Source organism: Aotus nancymaae, unplaced genomic scaffold (genome assembly GCF_030222135.1).
Source record: "Aotus nancymaae isolate 86718 unplaced genomic scaffold, 86718_ANA_hifiasm-v0.15.2.pri h1tg000020l, whole genome shotgun sequence".
NCBI classification, from domain to species: Eukaryota; Metazoa; Chordata; class Mammalia; order Primates; family Aotidae; genus Aotus; species Aotus nancymaae.
In genome coordinates, this window is record NW_026988432.1 from 52,716,967 (window position 1) to 52,740,166 (window position 23,200).

Sequence of the window (23,200 nt, forward strand, 5' to 3'; positions counted from 1 at the left end):
TTTAAAAGAAGACTAAACATATGTACCTATTTGCTGACATTGAAAAAAACAATGGTAGGATAATCTATAGCATTTTTTTCAAAATTGATACCTATAAGTGAGGGAGGGAAATAGGGAAGAAGAAACAAGGATGGAAATGAAGCTCCCTTTTATCCATCTTGTTTTGTAGATTTTGTTTTGAAATCATGTAAAAATTATTCACAATACTAAATCAAATGTTAATAATGCAATCCCTAAAGTCAAAAGAAAGTGAATAAAGTGTCCCTAAAAGCAAATCCAGTTGATAACATAACACCAGAGCAGCACTATTCCAAGAGACTTTACAACATAATAATCTGACAGCATATCCGTATTGTGAAATACCCTTTAAAACTGACCCCAAAAGGTGGCCAAAAGAAAAATCTTAATCTGTTTTCAGTAATCATATTCTTACTGGACAAGTGAGTACTGTTATTCTAAGGCTACTGGGTCGTATGGGTCGTAGCAGGTGAGAAAGCAATCAGTAAGTATGTCAGTGTTTGTTGGGACCCAGGACTTTGTGCATAGGAAAAAAGGATGAAATGAACTTCTAAATCTTATAGTCAAGAATACAAACTGGAAGAATAAAAGCAAACTCATTGAATTTTTTATTTTTAAAAGAATACGGCTGGGCACAGTGGCTCACGCCTGTGATCTTAGCGCTTTTGGAGGCTGAGGCGAGAGGATCACCTGAGGCCAGGAGTTCGAGACTAGCCTGGCTAACATGGTGAAAACAGTCTCTACTAAAAATACAAAAATTATCTGGGCGTGGTGGTGTGTACCTGTAATCCCAGCTACCCAGAAGGCTGAGGCAGGAGAATTGCTGGAACCCGGGAGGCGGAGGCTGCAGTGGGCCAAGATTGCGCCACTGCACTCCAGCCCGGGCGACAGAGCAAGACTCCATCTCAAAACAACAAACAAACAAAAACTATTTCCTAGCTCTGTCCACTGAAAAAGCCTGGGAGCAATGATCACCTAGTGGCACTACACAGCCTTGCATCCTTTCCAGGAAAGGAAAAGAGACCATGCCTTCTTGTAGAAATGGCTGATTCCAGGTTAGGGGCAAGAAATATTCCAGAAGAGCTTGAAATATCATGTCATAACAGAAAGTAAGGAAGTTTAAAAAACATATTAGGGTTTTGAAGGGTTTCCTACTAGCCAAAGACGGAACAACTAGGGTTTCCTACTGGCCAAAGACGATCATCCCTGAGGGTAGAAATATCAATGAACTGAAACATCAAGTAAGTTTAAATTCAAATTCATTATAAACCATGAGTTCATAATGATACTTTAAGTTTTGTTTGTTGCTTTTTGAGATGGAGTCTCCCTCTGTCACCCAGGCTGGTGGTGCAATCTTGGCTCGCTGCAACCTCCATCTCCCAGGTTCAAGTGATTCTCTTGCCTCACCCTCCTGAGTAGCTGGGATTACAGGCACGTACCACCACGCCCAGCTAATTTTTGTATTTTTAGTAGTGATGGGGTTTCACCATGTTGGCCAGGCTGGTCTTGAACTCCTGAACTTGTGATCTGCCTGCTTTGGCCTCTCAAAGTGCTGGGATTACAGGCGTGAGCCACCGCACCCGGCTGATACTTTTAATTAAAAAAAAAAAATCTCACTGGCTGTCTGTGGAAGATCCTAAGGAACCAATTTATTATTTTGAAAACTGATAAAAAAGGGAAAGAATAAGCACTTGCCCTGCTTTTTCTCTATGAACTCAGACTAACCAATTAGTTGGGGTGGTGGAAGAAGGAAGAGTTTCCCTTTACAAAAGTATCCTGGGCTAACAAATGAAAAGCAAATGATAGCATTAGAGTATCATCATTCTGCAGCTCCTAATAAATTAACAGATAGAGGCAATAATCATAAAGATGGGGACAGAACATATTAAAGACCACCATGGCAGAGAATCAGCCAAATCCAAGCTGTGAGAAATTCTACAGGACAAAAATCCTAGTTTCTTAAACAGCAATAAAAAATCGTACGGGGAAAAAGAGATGAAAGAGGAACCTCTAAAATGAAAAATAAAAAACAACAGAAACATATAAAGACAATATAAGAGGCATATACAACAACAAATACATACACTCCTATGCATAAACACATACATACACACACACTAGCAATAATTAGAAAATGAAATTTGAAGCTACCATTCACAATAGCATCAAAATAGTAATTATCTAAGAATAAATCTAACAAAAATGTGTAATATCCCAACACTGAAAATGAAAAAAACATTACTAAGAGAAATTAAAGACATAAATTAGGGTTTCCCAACATTCTTAACATTTCAGGCTGGATTATTCTTTGTTGTGGGGCTGTCCTGCCTGTGTAGGATGGCAAACAGACTTCCTGTATGCCCACAAGACACCAATATCGTATGTCATCGCCCTAACAAGGATGTGGCAACCAAAATGTCTTTAGTCAAATGTCCACCAAGAGGCAAAACTGACCCTGGTTGTGAAACACTAACCTAAGTAAAGACATATAATACTTACAGATTGGAAGCTCAATATTGCTAAAGTGACAATGTCTCTTAAATTAAACTACAGATTCAATGCAATTCTAAGCAAAATCTTTGCTGTGTTTGTGTGAGTGTGTGTGTTGAAAAACTGATCTTAAAATTTATATGGAATGGAACCAAAAAAATAGCCTGAATAGCTAAGGCAACCCTAAGCAAAAAGAACAAAGCTAGAGGCATAACTACCTGACTCCAAACTATACTACAGAGCTACAGCAACCAAAACCACACAATACTAAAACAAAAACAGACACACAGATCGATGGAATCAGAGAACCCAGAAACAAGACTGTACACCTACAACTACCTGATCTTCAACAAACCTGACAAAAACAAGCAATGGAGAAAGTAACCCCTATTTGACAAATGATGCTAGGATAACTCACTAGCCATAACAAGATGATTAAAACTGGACCCCTTCCTTATACCATATACGACAATTAACTCAAGATAGAATGAAAACTTAGGTGTAAAACCAAAAACTATAAAAACTCTGGAAGACAACCTAGATAATACCATTCTGGACACAGGAATAGACAAAAATTTCATGATGAAGATGCCAAAAGCAATTGCAACGAAAGCAAAAACTGAAAATAGGATCTAATTAAATTGAAGAGCTTCTGCACAACAGAAGAAACTATCAACAGAATAAACGGACAACCTACAGAATGGGAGAAAATTTGTGCAACTATCCATCTGACAAAGGTCTAACATCCAGCATCTCTAAGGAACTTGAATGTACAAAAACAAAAACAACCCCATTAAAAAGTGGGCAAAGGACATGAACAGATACCTTTCTAAAGAAGACATACATGTGGCTAACACTCACATGAAAAAAAAAAATCTCAGTATCACTGATCATTAGAGAAATGCAAATCAAAACCTCAATGAGATACCATCTCACACCAATCAGAATGGTTATTAAAAAGTCAAAAACAACATATATTGGCAAGGTTGTGGAGAAAAAGGGACACTTTTACACTGTGGGTGGGAGTATAAATTAGTTCAACCATTGTGGAAGCCAGTGTGGCAATTCCTCAAAGACCTAGAGGCAGAAATACCATTTGATATGGTTTGGCTGTGTCCCAACCCAAATTTCATCTTGAATTGTGGCTCCCATAATTCCCAAGTGTTGTGGGAGGGACCTGGTGGGCAATAATTGAATTATGGTGGTGGGTTTTCCCCATGTTGTTCTCCTGGTAGTGAATAAGCCTCAGATTGTTTCATAAGGGGTTTCCCCCTTCACTTGGTGCTCATTCTCTCTTTGCCTGCTGCCATGCAGGACGTGACTTTGCTCCTCCGTTGCCTTCTGCCATGATTGTGAGGCCTCCCAATCCATGTGGAACCGTGAGTTAATTAAACCTCTTTCCTTGATAAATTACCCAGTCTCAGTCTCGGGTATCTCCTTATCAGCAGCATGAAAACAAACTAATGTACCATTCAACCCAGGAATCCCATTACTGGATATATACCTAAAGAACTATAAATCATTCTATTATAAAGACACATGTACGTGTATGTTCACTGCAACACTATTCACAATAGCAAAGACATGGAATCAACCAAAATGCCCATCAATGATAGATTGGATACAGAAAATGTGGTACACATACACCACTGAATACTATGCAGCCATAAAAAGGAATGAGATCATGTCCTTTGCAGGGACATGGATGGAGCTGAAGGCCATTATCCTTAGCAAACTAATGCAGGAACAGAAAACCGAACACCGAATGTTCTGACTTATAAGTGGGAGCTAAGTGATGAGAACATACGGATATATACAGGGCAACAACAGACACTGAGGCCTAATTGAGGATGGAGGGTGGGAAGAGGGAGAGGATTGGAAAAAATAAAAAATTAGTACTAGGCTTAATACCTGGGTGATGAAATAATCTATACAATAAATCCCCAAGACACACGTTTATCTATGTAACAAACCTGCACATGTACCTCTGAACTTAAAAGTTTTTTAAAAAATTGAATAAACAAATTTATATGGAAAAATAAAATCTTTAGAATAGCCAAATCAAATGTGAAGAACAACAACAAAGCTAGATGCTTACTTTACCAGACATCAAGACAATTAAAATTAAGAATTTCCATTCAGTCATAAGAGACTGGAAAAAGCAAATCACAGACTGAAAGAAGTTATTTGCAATACACATATCCAACTAAGAGCTCATCTTCAGTATACATTAAAAACTCCCATGAATTAGTTAAAAAAATGACTGAAAACTTACTAAAAAGTCGGCCAAAATCTTAAATAGGCACTTCACAGATGAGGGTAGCCAAAAGCCAATAAGCATATTAAAAAGTGCTGAAAATCATTATTTATCTGGGAAATACAAATTAAAATCAAAACGAGATACCACTATGCTCATCTGGTTGTCAGAAAGGACTGACAATATCAAGCGTTAGTGAGATGTGGAGCCGCTAGTATTCTGCTACATCACTTACCAGTGTCTACTAAATCTCAAAATGCCTACCCTAGTAATTTTTAAAATTAATTATCAACTTGATAATTGTATTATTTATTCCAATGAATTTTTTTTTCTTTGAGACAGAGTCTCACTTTATAATCCAGGCTACAGCCTCTGCCTCCCATATTCAAGTGATTCTTGTGTCTCAGCCTCCCAAGTACTGGCACTTAAGGTTCATGCCACCACACCTGGCTAATTTTTGTATTTTTAGTAAAGATGGGGTTTCACCATGTCGACCACGTTGGTCTTGAACTCCAGACTTCAAGTAATCCACCCACCTCTGCCTCCCAAAGTGCTGGGATTACAGGTGTGATTTGCCGCATCCAGTATCTAATGAATTTAACAGTGGCTTAATTTTATGCACATATAGTTGTCATTAATTTTTTTTAATTTTAGGCTCAGCGGTACATGTAAAAATTTGCTATATAGGTAAATTGTGTGGCACAGGTGTTTGGTGTACAAATGATTTCATCACCCAGGTAATAAGTACAGTACACTATAGGTAGTTTTTCAGTCCTCATCCTCTTCCTACCCTCCACCCTCAAGTAGGGCCCTGCTGTCTGTTGGTCCCTTCTTTGTGTTCAAGTGTACTTAATGTTAAGCTCCCACTTATAAGTGAGGACATGCAGTATTTGGTTTTCTGTTCCTGCATTGGTTTGCTTAGGCTAATGGCCTCCAGTTCCATCCATGTTTCTGCAAAGGACATGATCTCATTCTTTTTTATAGCTACATAGTATTCCACAGTATATCCACCACATTTTCTTTATCCAGTCTATGACTGATGGATATATAGGTTGATTCTATGTCTTTGCTATTGTGAATAGTGCTGCGGTGTGGTGAACATACTCATGCATGTGTTTTTATGGCAGAACAATTTATATTTGTGAGGGTACCTACCCAATCATGGGATTACTAGGTAAACCAGTAATTTTCACAACAGAAATGAATGATTATGCTCCCCTCAAAGACACATACACCATGTTAATATCAGTGTTATTCATACTAGCCTCAAAGTGGAAATAATTCAAGCATCCATCAACAGTAGAACAGATCTAGTATTGCAACATATTCACTCAACGCAATAACACGAATTAATCTCATAGCGATAATGTTGAGTCAAAGAAGCTAGACACAAAAGAGTATATCCTAGATAAGTTCATGTATCTAAAGTCCAAAACCACTATTCTGACTTTTAATGATGACAGAGGTCTGAACAGTGGTTACCTCTGGGGGAGTATCAATTTGAGAAGGAGCCCAAAGGAGGGCGCTGGAGTGTTGAAAATGTCTTATAACTTTACCTGGAGAGTTTACATTGGAAAAGTTACATCAGCTACACTGATGTTTACATTGGAAAAGTTCTTTATGTAAGTTTTTCCTTATAAAAAAGAGAAAAATATTAAAAAGAGAAAAACAATCAGATAAGTGATCACTGATGACTATTTGATTATATTAATGAATTAGTATTCTTTTTTTCGGTGTACAATGGTACTGTGGCTATATTTTAAAGGATTTTCTATTTTTTAGAGGGATATATGAAAGTCATTACAGACAAAATGATGTGTTAACTGGGATTTGTTTCAAAATCATTTAGGGCAAAGAGATTAAAAGGGAACAGAAAATAGATAAAACAAAACTGGCCATGACTTGATAATGATTGAAGCTGAGTGACAAGAACATCAGAATTCATTAAATTATTCTATGTACTTTCGAAAATGTTCCAAAATAAAAAGGTAAAAATCAAGGCCAGGCATGATGGCTCACACCTATAATCCCAGCACTTTGGGAGGCTGAGGCAGGAGGATTGCTTGAGACTAGGAGTTCCAAACCAGCCTGGGCAACATAGTGAGACCCTGTCTCTAAAAAATTTTTAAAACATACTTATGTTCTACAAAAGATAAGGTGTCTTTTGGAATCCTTTCATGAGAGGGCCTCTTATGCTCACTGCATCTGCTTTTTAAAAATGAACCATCAGTAATAAAATGGCTCTAAAATTTTCTCTCTGCATGAGTCATCCAAAGGCAGAAAACCTGTTGTGAATGAAAGGAAGCAACCGATCCTCTATTCTCATATTTGCCAACATTGCCTTGGAAATTTTTTTAAAGTTTCTCCAGGATATTAAAAACTTGACTGATGAAGACTTTATTTCCTGAAACACAGTGGAAGAGAATGTATATATTTGATTCTCAGAGGAACATTTCTCACTTAGGTAAGTGGGCATCATCACTGTAAAACAGTCCCTAACTGAATGTTTCTTTAAATGCAATTTTACTGCCCAAAGTGGTGAATAGCTGGAATTTTTTAAGTCTTTCATTTTTCTGAAAATGTCCTAAAGTTGTTTCATGTTTAGTTCTTAGAAAAATGTTCCAAAATGACTTTTCTCCCCTTCAAATGTGTGGGGGTTTGGATTCTTGGGGATAACAAAGGAAGCACAGGGCCACTCGAATCTAATCAGCCCACAGCTGTCATCCACATCTTTCACTGCAGTCCTGAGACCTAAGATCTGAGGGTTGAAGAGAAAAACTGCATGCACTCACCCCTGCTACTCTTAATGGAAGCTCTGCTTTTCTGTGACCCATGCTGTTGAAAAATCACAGTCCCAGGGGACCACTGGAGTTAACTTTGTACAATTAGCAAAAAGGGCAATATTGAATGCTTCTCTAATGCCTTAAACCTTGCCTTGAGAAACACAATTTTTGCCAAAGGGACAAGCGATATCCTCTGCTCTGCTTGGTATCATAAAAAATAGACTTTAAGATGACAAAACTGGTTTGGTATTTCATCTTTTCTTCTGAAAGAAGAGTGAAACAATGCCAAGAAAAGAAAACTACATGAGTGAAGCTACTTGTTGCAATATTAACCAGAATAGAGAAAAGCTTGGTTTTAACAGATCATTGGGAAAAAGCTTCATGACATTGCATTTGACAATGATTTCTTGGGTATGACACCGAAGCACAGATAATAAAAGTATATAACTTGAACTACGCTAAAATTTAAAACTTCTGTGCCTCACAGAACATAAGCAGCAGGGTGAAAAGTCAACCAACCTAAGGAACCGGAGAAAATATTTGCAAATCATATATCTGATAAGGGATAAATATTCAGAATATATAAAGAGCTTATAAAACTCAGCAACAACAAAAAACAAACAACCTAATTAAAAACTTGGCAAGGAACCTGAATAGACAAAGAAGATATACCAATGGCTATATAAGCACATGAACAGAAGATCAACATCACTAATCACTAGGGAAATGCAAATTAAAGCCACAATGAGACACCACCTCATGCCCGCTGGGATAGCTACTATCGAAAATATAACAAAGTAAGTTTCAGAAAGGATGTGGACTGGAACCCTTGCATACCGTTGGTGGGAGTGTAAGGTGGTGTAGCCACTATGGAAAACTATAGGCAGTTTCCCGAAAAATTAGAAATAGAATTACCACATGATCTAGCAATTCCACTTCTAGGCACATACACAAAAAAATTGAAAGCAGAGACTCAAACAGATATTTGTATACCCACGTTCATAGCAGCATTATTCACAACAGCCAAAAGGTGGAAGCAACTCTAGTGCCCACAGACAGATAAATGGATAAACAAAATGTGGTATATATACAACGGAATATTATTCAGCCTTAAAAAAAGAAAATTCTGACACATGTGACAAAATGGATGAACCTTGTGGACATTATTCTAAGTGAAACAAGCCAGCCCAAAAAGATTAATACTGTAGGAAACAATAGAGGCCTTGTACATAGAGCGAGCGCCTGCATCCTCCCCATCCCTCCCGCAACGCTCCACTCCAGGATTCCCCCAGCTTGCTTGCCCGCCATGGCCAAGGAAGCAGCCTTCAATGATGGAAGAACGAGTGATCAATGAGGAGTACAAAATATGGAAAAAGAACACTACTTTTCTTCATGATGTGTTGATGACCCATGCTCTGGAGTGGCCTAGCCTAACTGCCCAGTGGCTTCTAGATGTAACCAGACCAGAAAGGAAAAGATTTCAGCATTCATCGACTTGTCCTGGGGACTCACACATCGGATGAACAAAACCATTTTGTTATAGTCAGTGTGCAACTCCCTAATGATGATGCTCTGTTTGATGTGTCACACTACAACAGTGAGAAAGGAGAACTCAGAGGTTTTGGTTCAGTTAGTGGAAAACATGAAATAGAAATCAAGATCAACCATGAAGGAGAAGTAAACAGGGCCCGTTATATGCCCCAGAACCCTTGTATCATTGCAACAAAGACTCCTTCCAGTGATGTTCTTGTCTTTGACTATACAAAACATCCTTCTAAACCAGATCCTTCTAGAGAATGCAACCCAGACTTGTATCTCCGTGGACATCAGAAGGAAGGTTATGGGCTTTCTTGGAACCCAAATCTCAGTGGGCACTTAGGTAGTGCTTCAGATGACCACACCATCTGCCTGTGGGACATCAGTGCTGTTCCAAAGGAGGGAAAAGTGGTGGAGGCGAAGACCATCTTTACAGGGCATACGGCAATAGATGTTTCCTGGCATCTGCTCCATGAGTCTCTGTTTGGATCAGTTGCTGATGATCAGAAACTTATGATTTGGGTATCTCATTCAAACAATACTTTCAACCACTCAGTTGATGCTCACACTGCTGAAGTGAACGGCCTCTCTTTCAATCCTTATAGTGAGTTCATTCTTGCCACAGGATCAGCTGACAAGATTTTGCCTTGTGGGATCTGAGAAATCTGAAATTTAAGTTGCATTCCTTTGAATCACATAAGGATGAAATATTCCAAATTCAGTGGTCACTTCACGATGAGACTATTTTGGCTTCCAGTGGTACTGATTACAGACTGAATGTCTGGGATTTAAGTAAAATTGGAGAGGAACAATCCCCAGAAGATGGGCCACCAGAGTTGTTGTTTATTCATGGTAGTCACACTGCCAAGATATCTGATTTCTCCTGGAATCCCAGTGAGCCTTGGGTGATTTGTTCTGAATCAGAAGACAGTATCATGCAAGTGTGGCAAATGGCAGAGAACATTTATAATGATGAAGACCCTGAAGGAAGCGTGGATCTGGAAGGAAAAGGGTCCTAGATATATATGTCTTTACTTCTTGTGATTTTAGACTCCCCTTTTTTCTTCTCAACTCTGAGACTGATTTAACACTGGTTTGGAGACACAGACTTTGTTCAGCTATCCCTCTATGTAATAGGTACCACCAATAACGCTATTAACCCAAACAGTGAGTGTTTTCTAAATGGGGGCTTGATTCAGCAAAGCCACAGACTTACATTGAAATTTTCTTCAGGAATTTTCTAGTAACAAACCCAGGTCTAAAGCAGCTACAGAAAGAGGAATATTATGTATGATTAGTTTTCTTCTTATGCTATATCCCCAAGTTTTTCAGACTCATTTAAGTAAAGGCTAGAGTGAGTGAGGAATAGAGCCAAATGAGGTAGATGTCTGAGCCATGAAGTATAAATACTGAAAGATGTCACTTTTATTCAGGAAACAGGGGAGATTCAAGCCATATGGATTCCTACTCAAACATCCTGACACCTGACTTTCCAGGATGCACATTTTCATACGTAGACCAGTTTTCTCTCAATTTCTTCAGTTAAATCAAAACAACACGTTCCTCTTTCACCATATATTTTTGCTTATTAGTGTATTTCTTGAGCTGTTTTCGTGTTGTTTCTTTCCTGTGAAATGGTGTTTCCGGTTTTTTTTAACTTGGGACCACCAAGTTGTAAAGATGCATGTTTTTAACTGACAGTTATACCACAGGTACACTATGTCAAGTTAAGAAAATTGAATCAATAACTTGTATTTGTTTTAAAAATTAGGAGGGGCATGGTGCCTCACGCCTGTAATCCCAGAACTTTGGGAGGCTGAGGCAGGTGGATCACAAGGTCAGGAGATTGAGACTATCCTGGCCAACATGGTGAAACCCTGTCACTACTAAAAATACAAAAATTAGCCGGGTGTGGTGATGCATGCCTGTAATCCAGGCTACTCGGGAGGCTGAGGCAGGAGAATCATTTGAACCAGGGAGTCGGAGATTGTAAGCTGAGATCGTGCACTACACTACAGCTGGGCGTCAGAGGGAGACTCTGTCTCAAAAAAAAAAAATTAAATTAGTCTTTGATAAAAATTGCATTTTTTTTTTTAAAGGAGTTAGTCCTTGACCACTAGTTTAATGCCATCTACATTTTGGGTGACCTGTTTCACCAGCAGGCCTGTCACTCTCTATGACTGTGTAAGTGCTTAAAATGGAATAAATTGCTATTCTACATTAAATAAAAAAGATTAATGCTGTATGATTCCACTTCTATGAAGTACCTATCATAGTCAACTTCATAGAGACAGAAAGCACAATAGTGGTTGTCAGGGGCTGGGAGTGGGGAAAGGAATGGGGAGCTGTTGTTTAATGGGTACAGAGTTTGAGTTTTGCAAGATGAAAGAGTTCTGCAGATTGGTTGCAAAACAACGTATATGTACTTAACATGACTGAACTGTACACTTGCAACATGGATAAGATGACATATTTTGTTATGTATATTTTACTGCAATTTTAAAAATTAATTAAAAAAACTTTCTACAATAGAATAAATGACTCACAAATAACCAGATGGAATACTATCATGACCTAAAAAGGTTTTTGATAGAACTTAATGTGAAAACAAAATTCTGTGTACACTGTTTCAACACATACAGACAACTAAAAAAATGAACAAATTCGTTGTGAGGGGCAAGAAGATCAAGGGAGTCTTCCCCAGCGCAAAGTGTATGTATGGCGGGGAGGCTGAACAGTTACGACTAAAACTGCTCTAATCATCATCTGTTTTCAAATTGTCACCACAGACACTCTTCCTACATTTCCACTCCCTTTAGAGAGAAAAATGCATAATTTAATTCGGTTTACTTGTTCTACATCCCTGTGATTCGGTCGTTATTTTGATACAATTTTCTCAACAGAATATACCATCCAGCCAACCAAACAGAATAATGGGGTGATTCAATACAAGACAGCCGAATCCTGCTTATGTGGGAATGAGTGATTCACTGAGTGGCAAGCTGAGGCCTCTCTGTACTGTGGCCCAGGGCACCCTTAGCACAAGGCTGGCAATGAGCTGAACCCACAAGAAGTAGAGAACAGACCTCACTTACATGAGGTTACTCCCCAAGACAGCCTCTAATTTTTTTCCAAAAAAAAATGCAAATGATTTGAAGATCACTTTTTATACAACCCATATAAGTAGTATAAATAAGATTTTTAATGCATCCCTTTCAAAATTTAACAAAATGGAACTTTAACACATTTTTTTTTTGCTTATTCTCTTATTTAAAAATTTTTTTTTTCCTTTTTCATTGTGAAATCTCTCTACTTAGCTAACTCCTCCCCACTCTGCCAAGAAAAATAATAAAAGATTTTATAATAAGGAATCTGATCATCTGATGAGGGCTGAGTCAAAAACTAAAAATACGTGCTTTGAACACATAAAAGTCAGCAGTAAATAAAGCCTTGAAATGTCTCAATTTCACGGAACACTGACGGTCTGAATGCAGCCCCCACGTAGCTTGTACTTGTGGTTCCTGGGCTATGGCTCATTTTTACTGTTCTGTATCTCAATTTCTCTAACTTGGGTATACTGTGGCAACAATCAATAGATTAGTTTAGTGCTTCTGCAATGAACTATGTTTTCCAAATTTGTTGAACTTACTTTGTAACACCATTCAGACACAGGAAACTATTATAGGAGCAAGTTGGAGGCCTCAATCTTAATTCAAAGATGTTGCAGCAATAACAGAGAAAGGAATAGCTGTTCAGCCAGTGCCCAAAAACATAAAAGCTTTTATATCACTCACCAACTGAAGGGAAAGACTTGTCTCTACTTATATTATGTCAGGAAGGAAGAACATGATGTTTTTAGCACCTTGTTCACGCGGCATTCGTTCAACAGTTTATTAAACAGAACATCTTCCATATGCAGAAAAGGTAAAGGTGTCTTGGAAGTGGTAAATGGAAAACTCGACATCAAAGGTCAAAGAAGAAAAGCAATCTATTCCCTCAGATGGTGGCAAGGAAAATAAAATGGGAAATGATTTATTGGAAGGGTTTTTCTTGACATGATTTATATTGTTATCAAGAACATTTTTCAAAAGGAAACTGTCTGATTTATTCTGAAAGCATCTTACTTTAAAAGTACTCTCAATGCTTCCTTTATGTATTACAGACAGCATCCTTAGAGGTCTCATATGAGATTGGACAGCATGTGTGGAATGTCCCTTTCTGAATCCTGCTACAGATCAGATAAAATTCATTACCTGTGATTATCCTAAAAAGTTAAATCACTTCCACAGTAATACCAACGGCTCTACTCATTCATGAGGTCTCCTCCTCCCGAAAGGCCTGAGAAACAGGTACAGTCACCCAGGTCCAACTCCACGGCCTGCATGCTCCACTGCTCCACAACTTCTCAAACCCTAAGCGAGAATCATACCCCTAGACCAACGAGCCCTTCTAAGGATCCAATTTTGAATTTCCAATTCTCAATGGTTTCCCATAGTACACAGCTGACACTGAGCCTACTCATGGAAGGATTAAAACATCAACTCCATCCAAGTCAAATAATTAGGAAAGCAATTGAGAAGTCAGGCCAACCAAAAAATAAAATTCAGTATCATAGTCTAATAAATAACTTATAGTGTTCCAGTTTGTTCCTTGGCTCCTCCAAGTTATCTAAGAGAAAACTAAATTTATTTAAAAAACGCAATAATTTTTTTAAGAGTTTTAATTTTAAAATCACCCATCTAAATCATGACTGGATAATGTTCCTCAGTTTAAAATAAATAAAAAGTGACCTTTCTTAGGGCTATAGGAAAAATTCTAATGAATCTAGTTGTGTTCCACTCACTCATTCAAAACGTGTTTGCTGAACACCAAGTACACAGCAGACCCAGTGCTACGTGCTGAGGACTCAAAGATGACCAAAAATACTCCTGCTCTTCAGAGAGCATACACTGTCCAGTTTGGCAGCTAGAAAGTCCAAATAGACCTTCTAATAAACAGCAATGCAAAGTGGGTAAATGGTGGTTACTCTGACTCACATCATCATCCCTTGTCATCGTATTTTTTGTGAACAAATGAGGGTCCCCTAACACCATATGTGTCTTCTCTAGTATTCTTTTTAAAGATATATGCTTTTTAAAGATATATGTCTCCAATCACTCTCTATATTTTAATTCTCTATATTTAAATGAGGGCCCCCTAACACCATATGTGTCTTCTCTAGTATTCTTTTTAAAGATATATGCTTTTTAAAGATATATGTCTCCAATCACTCTCCATATTTTAATTCTCTGCAGAGCACTTATTACTATTTGATATCTGTGTCATTATTTGTTTGAATAAATGTAAGTCCCCAAGAGTGGGGACCCTATCTCTGGTACATGCTGCTGTCCCGACCACCTACAACAGAATCTGGAGTTTAACAGGTCCTCAAAACATGCCTGTTTAAAGAACCAACCAACCACGTCCTGTGAAATCCATACTTCCCATTTCATCTGATGAACTGTCCTCCACAGGGTCAAAAAATGACTAGATACAAGATCTTTCTCACCTGAACCTGTAAAAAGGCTTTCACTCACAAAAGTAAATGTGCTTATTTCCTTCACCAGAAGATAGCTGTGGGGAAATTCATGGAAAGTCTTTATTTGCTTTTCAGACATGACTCAAACCATGACCTTTGGGGACCTTTTAATCTAAAGGGCGGCATGCCTCTAAAAACACTGATCGCCACAGCCATTTCGTTTATGAGTGTTTGATTTACAAATGTTTGGATTAAGTCCAGTCTTCTATTCAGATTTGTTTTTATGATGTGCCCACCCTTTTGGGGAATAGAAGTTTGTAGCCATCACCAGCTCACCCCAGACATCCCTGGAGGTCAGGGGCACCTCAGGCCTGGAAGGGTACCAGTCCCCAGAGAGCACGGCCCCTATGTGTACAGAGATGTTTACACTTACAGCCACTGCAGTTTCTGTTTATTTTTGTTAACTGCTTGTGGTATGGCCTTGCATCTTATCAGGAAAAAAAAGACTTTGTAATTCACTGGCTGGTGCCGAGAAACCATGAAATTCACCAAGATCAGTGAAGCTGTTAGCCTGTAGCAGGCAGGGGATAGGAGGACACCTGGGGCTAGTCTACTCTGGGTCTCCTCCCCACTGAGGGGAAGAATAAGCAGGAGCCTGGATGGTCCATTCCTACAGCCTGAGATAGTAATTATCTACAGGTAGATCACTATTGAGCCACTCTCTAAGAGGCACCCTAAAAATAATAATAACCAAGCCCTTGCTCCTTCCTTCCTATGGACTATTGCTCTGATGGATGCATTTCTAGGACACACGTACACTAAGAATGCATCCCCTGAGTATGGCAAAATATATTCAGTCATGGAAGTAATTCAAAATATAGATAAGTTCAACAACAAGATGACAAAAACAGAATTTCACTTTTTTTTTTTTTGAGATGGAGTTTTGCTCTTGTTGCCCAGGCTAGAGTGCATTGGCATGATCTTGGCTCACTGCAACTTTCACCTCCTGGGTTCAAGTGATTCTCCTGCCTCAACCTCCTGAGTAGCTGGGATTACAGGCATGTACCACCATGCCCAGCTAATTTTGTATTTTTAGTAGAGATGGGGTTTCAACATGTTGGTCAGGCTGGTCTTGAACTCCTGACCTCAGGTGATCTACCCTCCTGAGCTTCTCCAAGGGCTGGGCTTACAGGCATGAGCCACAGTGCCTGGCCCGGCCCACTCTTTTTTTTTTTTTTTTTTTTTTTGAGAGGTCTTGCTTTGTTACCCAGGCTGGAGTCCAGTGGTACAATCTCAGCTCACTGCACCCTTGACCTCCTGGGCTCAAGTCATCCTCCCACCTCCCAAGCTGGGACTACAGGCATGGGCTACCATGCCTGGCTAATTTTTATATTTTTAGTAGAGACAGGATTTCACCATGTTGTCCAAGCTAGCCTCCAACTCCTGACCTCAAGTGATCCACCCACCTTGTCCTCCCAAAGTGTTGGGATTACAGGCATGAGCCACTGCACCAGGCCAAATTTTACCTTTTAGCCTGTCTCAGGTGTCCAGCAAAGGAAAGGCAATCAACACAGGGGTGTCCCTTAGAACCTAGGAGTTTTAAGCAGGACAGATTATGGGAAGAATGAGAAAGGAGAAATGGTGAACAGGTCAAGGGATACAAGTGCCTAACCAGGCATGGAGAGCTGGGGGCTGGCAGCCACACCCTTCTCATAGGCCAAATGGTAACCAGGCATCTAGCCAGCCAGGCCTGGGAAGAAGAGGGGAGAAAAGAGAGGCAAAGCAAAATGAAAGCCAAGGAAAACGGTCGGACCCTGAGTCCCTCATCTTTTAATTGCCAAATGCTTTCTTGAGTTAGGATTACCCGGTCTAATTAATACGGACAGACTTTTTAGCAAGGGGATATTTCAGAGAGAAAATAGCAACACGGAAATTAAATTTGTCTCCAGATAAGAATACAGAAAATAGGAAATGTTTCCATTTTTATTTCCTTTCCAATTATTACTTTAATCCTATAAATTTTCCAAATCAAAATAAAAATTTGGGGGCTTGGGGGTGAGGGCTCTTGCCTGGGCCACTGACCTCCTGCCTCTGTTCTCAATGGTTCCTGCTCAGCCTCTAGCCTAGGTCCAAAGGGTGCTGGTTCCAGACCACCTTTCCTGCTCCCTCGGGTTGGGCTGGATCCCTCCTCTGGGCTCTCAAGATCCTCAGTCTTCACCCTTCAGAACATGACTCACACCCACACAGTTCCTAGCACAGGGATCAGCACCCAGAAAGCCCTCAATGGGTATCTGACGAATAAGCAAATGAATGAGTCAATGAGTGAGTGAGTGTACAGCCTGGCATGCAAATGAACAGAAGACTATCTATGCTGAGCTACTGACAGTGGCTATGAGGCAGGTGAAATTGTTTCCATTTCTTTCCATGTTATAGAGCTGACTTACTGAGTGAATAAACTCACTAAAATAGTGCCTGGCATATAGTAGGTACAATGTAACTATTTATTGAATGAAGTTAATAAATAATGAATTGGTCTAAATAAATGAAAATCTTTTCCATGCCTAAGAAGTTACTCCTGAAAACAGGATTAATATTTGAGTAGTCTCTGGAATATACAAAATGTTTTAAATGATTTCCTGCCTTTACCGTTAGCTATCTTTAAAACATCACTTTACAAATATAGTTCTTGAATTGTTCACCTATAGAATGCTGAAAAGTATTAAAGGTGGCACTACAAAGGCCACTTCTTAAGCTAGGAGTCCTATCATAATTACAAAATTTTCTCTTGAGTTGGCAAGCATGTCTTAAGAACTACATAATCATGTATTGAGATATCCATTCCGTAACTGTATTGTTCAATTTTAACAATTTAAAATGTAAATAATTACAGTGTTTCAAAGAACATATTTCTACAATAGAAAATAACAAATCTGTTTTTCGACCTACACACTGATTGCCACCTCAGCCTAAAAATATCTTCCAGTCTTTGAAAAGCCCACTTAAGAAAAACAACCTCAAAACAGCAATCACTGCTACTTCCTGTTGCCTTAAAAGGTAAATATCGTACTTATAATTTTTTAATGAAAAGGAACAGAGTTCACAAAAAGAAAGCAATATTTTCTCAAAGTTATGTAAAACTAAATGATATTTCAGAACAATAGAGATAGGAGAAAAATGTTACATGTTTTAACCAAAAATATACATTTATCTCAAACATTTATCATGTCCTTCTTTCAAAATTTCAAATCAGAATCATAAAAGCCTTTAATTTCCTACTCATACAGGCATAACTGACCCCTGCCTTCAGGCTATGGGCAGCCTTGCACAAATGCAAAAGGCAGTGCATAAAAACTTCTTTAAAGAAGTCAGAAATAGGGTATTTAAAATTTAAACAAAATCAACTCATTCTCATGAGTCCTTAACTGCTGATGCAATTATATATTAGTGTCCTACAGTTTATCAAGTATTTCAAAATTGCAAAACTTTATGACACGTTTTGGAAGGCACACGTGTATTTGTTTTCCAAATTCACTGGTTTATTAGTCTCACACAAATTACTAAACTTTAATGTTATCTTTAAATTTCCATTTTATTGGGGCACTATTAGACCACAAAAATCATACATAGAATAGATAAGCCTACCTATAAGGGGCTCTGTTTTAATAACAAAATGCATTTTTTGCCATATTAAAGCAATTTTGATTATATTTGAGAAAGCTATACTACAAATAAACATGCAATGTACAAAATAAACATGGCTAAATGAGTAAGGTGTTCCATCTTTCAAATACTATTTTAATGTTTAATTTTTATTTATTTATTTATTTATTTATTTATTTATTTTAAGACGGAGTTTCGCTCTTGTTACCCAGGCTGGAGTGCAATGGCGCGATCTCGGCTCACCACAACCTCCGCCTCCTGGGTTCAGGCAATTCTCCTGCCTCAGCCTCCTGAGTAGATGGGATTACAGACACGCGCCACCATGCCTAGCTAATTTTTTTGTATTTTTAGTAGAGACGGGGTTTCACCGTGTTGACCAGGATGGTCTCGATCTCTTGACCTCGTGATCCACCTGCCTCGGCCTCCCAAAGTGCTGGGATTACAGGCGTGAGCCACTGCGCCCGGCCCTTTAATTTTTATGAGTACACAGTAGGTGTATATATTTATGGGGCACACAAAATATTTCAGTATAGGCATACAATGTATAATACATCAGGTTCGTATATTTTTTGTTATTTCCTCTATGGTCCTGATTCAATACAGAGCTGTTATATTTTATAATGATCTATTATTATTTCAAATATTAGCAGTAGGAGATACTTCCTTCTTCAACAGTTTTATTAAAGGATCAAAGTAAACTATATATAAGTAAAGGTCAGTTTGGTTGGTTTTGCTGTTGTTACAATAGGTGTTCTTCTCTGTATATCATCTGCTTTCCTGCTACCAAAAAGAAATAACAAAGGGAGGGAGGAAGGCAGACAGAGAGGGAAGGAAGGAAGAAGAAAGAAAGGGAGGGAGAAAAGGAAAGAAAGAAACACTATACGATAGTCTAAGAATGACATGTTTTGATTTTTGAGAACAAGTGGTATTAAATACACATTAAAGTTGAATAACTAGGCTGTATAACCACAAAACCCCCAGTTTATGAAGAATTCTGATATTAAGAAATATATGTCAAGGTTGGTCAGGCACAGTGGCTCATGCCTGTAATCCCAGCACTTTGGGAGGCCAACGTGGGTGGATCACTTGAGGCCAGGAGTTCGAGATCAGCCTGGCCAACATGCTGAAACCCCATCTCTACTAAAAACACAAAAATTAGCCAGGCATGGTGGCAGGTGCCTATAATCCTAGCTACTCGGGAGGCTAAGACAGGAGAATCACTTGACTCCATGAGGCGGAGATTGCAGTGAGCCGAGATTATGCCACTGCACTCCAGCCTGGGTGACAGAGTGATGAGACTCCATCTCAAAAAACACACAAACAAACAAAAAACCCAGAAATATATATCAATGTAAATGTGTATCTTCTTAAGAAACTGTGAACTTTACTAAAATAGGGTTTTGAGCAGGGCAGAATATGAATCTCATGCTAATATTCTATGTACTAAAGAAGCTGATATTTAGGGAAAGCTAAGTATTTCAGTAACAAAAGTCAACTAAGTGAAATAAAAATCACATTATTTGAAGCATAAAGAAAATACATCTAAATGTATTTTTTCTGTGGAAGCAGGAAAAAAGCATATTGCTTTGTCTATAGGCATTCAAATACACAATATATTTACAGTGACTGGTGGGAATGAAAATTGGTGCAAATCTTTTGGAGAGTTCTCTGTGTACATTTCAAGAGACTTAAAAATGTTTCTAAGAAATCTACCCTAAGAGAAATAAAATATAGAAAAAATTTCTATGCCAAAATATTCATTGTATTATTACATGCAGTATTGAGAAACAGAAAACTAGAATATTGAGGAATAGAGACTGTTAGCCAAATTAAACATATTCACCTAGCAAAATATTATTTTACAACGAAAAGTCATAACTAAGGAAACGTTTACTCTAGTGGGCTGGAAAAAGCACAGGCTCTAGAAAATGCTACCAAGTTAAAATCTCAACTTGATCATGGACTAAATCTGACTACTAGTAAGATAGACAAACTCTCAACTTTCTTTTCCTCATGTGAAAATGTGATGTAATTATACAGCCTTATGTGGATATAATAAGCAAACAAGAAAAGTATCTCAAATGCCTAGTCTAAAGCTTAGGACATACAATAAACCAGTTACTGTATCATGATGATAAATGGAAAAGGAAGGATACAAATAAGATGTGTAGTAAGACAAACTATGTAAACATAGTCACAGAAGGAAATACCCTAAAATGTAATCTATAAGTAGTGGGAGTAAAGGGTGGTTTTTCTATGTATGTGCTTTCCTTTCCTTCTACGTTGTCAATGAGTAAGCATTTATCTTTATAATTTAAAGTTTTTAATTTCATCAACATAAGGCATGGTTTTAAAATGTGCACACAGAACTAATTTAAAACACCAATATATAATTAAATTTCATCTATTTACTTATACAAAATTTCACAAATTTTTTTGAGTACCTGTATGTACCACCTCTGTTGCAAGCAGTGGAACAGTGGAATGAGGCCCTTCCCATGGAGTTTACCTTCCAGAGCAGAAATACAGACAGTGTATTTCTTGCTAAATTCATCATTTCTATAGCTGATAGTATAACCATTTTTAAAATGGCGTTTTCGGTATTTATTACAGCCTTTCAGAAAACAAAACTGAATATGCCATAACATTTTAAGTTATAATTTTATTTTTAAGCCACAGGAAGGCAGTGTGTCAGAACAGAGCATCTAATACTTTGTGGTGCACACAAATGCCCCCTTTCCCCCTTGTTAAAATGCAGATTCTTACTCAGGTGGTCTGGGATCAGAGACTCTACATTTTCTTTAAATTCTTTATTTTTATTTATTTATTTATTTATTTTGAGACAGAGTCTCACTCTGTTGCCCAGGCTGGAGTGCAGTGGCATGATCTCAGCTCACTGCTACCTCCATCTCCCAGGTTCAGGTGATTCTCCCACCTCAGTCTCCCAAATAGCAGAGACTATAGGCACATGCCACCAAGTCTGGCTAATTTTTGTATTTTTAGTAGAGATGGGGTTTCACCATGTTGGCTAGGCTGGTCTTGAACTCCTGATCTCAGGTGATCCACCAGCCTTGGCCTCCCAAAGTGCTGGGATTACAGGTGTGAGCCACCACATCTTGCCCAGAGACTCTACATTCTAACAAGTGCCTAAATGATGCTGATGCCACTGGTCCCCAAACCACACTTAGACTAGCAAGGTCTCAGAGGTGCTGTTGGAAGTTTTGTTTCTAAACAAGTCAGGTAAGTTAATGATGCTGGCAGACAGAGTTGTGTGAACTAAAATGACATAAATTTTCCAAAAAGAAATATTAGAAGACGCTGCTAACATCTTCCTACCCGAAATTAAGAATTCCTGTATTCGCTGAAGGCCTGCTCTGTTCAACCAAATCTAAGATCCTTTCCCCAAAAGTACATCTCCATTTTCCATTCTAGTGGATGGTCCCTCGTCCTCAGAGGCCTTTGGAGGCTGAGGGTCCTGACCTTCCTTTGTTCTCCTGTGTTCTTGCTCTATGTTCTTCCCTTTCCTTGTTCCTGTCACACCAACCTCCATCTCGGTCCTTGCTTCTCATGACTGGCTTGCTGTACAGAGCCTGCCCCAGACTGTGTCCACACCAAACTGCCACAGAAGCTGTGCACCCTGAAGACACTTCACCATGCCACTGGTCCTTGACCAGTCGCCTCTTTCCACTATGCATCACAGCAAACTAACGCAACTGCCAGGCTCTGAGCCTCCCCCGACCAGGCACCTGGCCTTAGCTAGCATGGCTTCTCACTTCTTCCAAGCAGGTCCTCTGGTCCAGCTCAGCAAATGTGCAAGCCCTAAACTACCCCACATGACTGATCTTTGCCTCCCAGCCTCTGCGCGTCCAGCCTTCTCCTCTTCAGACTCCTGATTCGAATCCTGGAAAAAAATCTGACTTTTTCCATGATGCCCTCTCTGTAACCTGCCCCCAGTGATGTGTACACAGAATGAAACCAATGTTCCTGGGTTTGCACTGTGGCTCCAGCAAAACTGGTTATTAAACACACAGACACAGACACACACACACAGACAGACACACAAATATTCTTTCAGCCAACTGCCATTATAGAGAGAAGTTTCATTCCCATAGGTGAAAAACCCAATCAGTGGAGGTACAGACTTTTGGCAAGAAGTTAAAATGCTGTCCTGCCTGTGCACTGCTAAATGTTGGAGCTGGTAGGAATTAGAGAAACATTTTGCAGATGCAAAACCACTTCTTCACTCCTGAGCCTGCCGTGACTGAGCTTAATACCATACCCCTGAGATTTTCTCCATCCCTGGAACTGCCCTGATGGCAAACCTTCATCTTCCCACATGCCTTTGCTCAGGGACTTTATGGACATAAGAGTTAATGGTGCAGTAACAGACTTCAGTGAGCTCTGAATATGAGACAGCATGAAATGTGTGAAAGCACTGAATATGGGATAGCAGGTAACAAACACTTGCAGCCTTGTGTTGTGCAGCTACAGCCCAGGCGGAAGATGGGCAGGGCTTCAAGACACATCTAGAGTGCCCTACCTCCCACGGGGCATCTGGCCTCAGTGTCTCCAACCTGGTTCATAATCAGAAGACCCTGAGTGGTTCCTATCCCTTTAATTGTATTTTTCTGTTGCTGAATGAATGCTCCAATAACTTCATTCTGTCAATGTTTAATTCTAAGATGGAGAAAGGAGGGGTAGGAAAAAAAAGAATGGTGTCACTGAGCAGATTTTTGTTTTTAGAGATGGAGTCTTGCTCTGTCACCCAGGCTGGAGTGCAGTGACATGATCGTTGGCTCACTGCAGCCTCGAAGTCCTCAACTTAAGCAATCCTCTCACCTCAGCCTCCCAAATAGCTGGGACTACAGACACATACCACCACACCCAGCTCACTGAGTGGTTTTTAATTTCGTTCTTTTTTCAACATATACTTCTTCA

At 39.0% G+C, this 23,200-nt stretch overlaps 1 protein-coding gene and 1 pseudogene across 2 annotated transcripts in view; one reads left to right on the forward strand and one right to left on the reverse strand.

The window, feature by feature from the left end:
• Positions 1-23,200, reverse strand: part of TTC39C (tetratricopeptide repeat domain 39C) — a 124,059-nt gene that overhangs the window by 72,409 nt on the left and 28,450 nt on the right. The window lies entirely within an intron of this gene.
• On the forward strand, positions 8,855-10,103 carry LOC105712089 (histone-binding protein RBBP4-like; annotated as a pseudogene).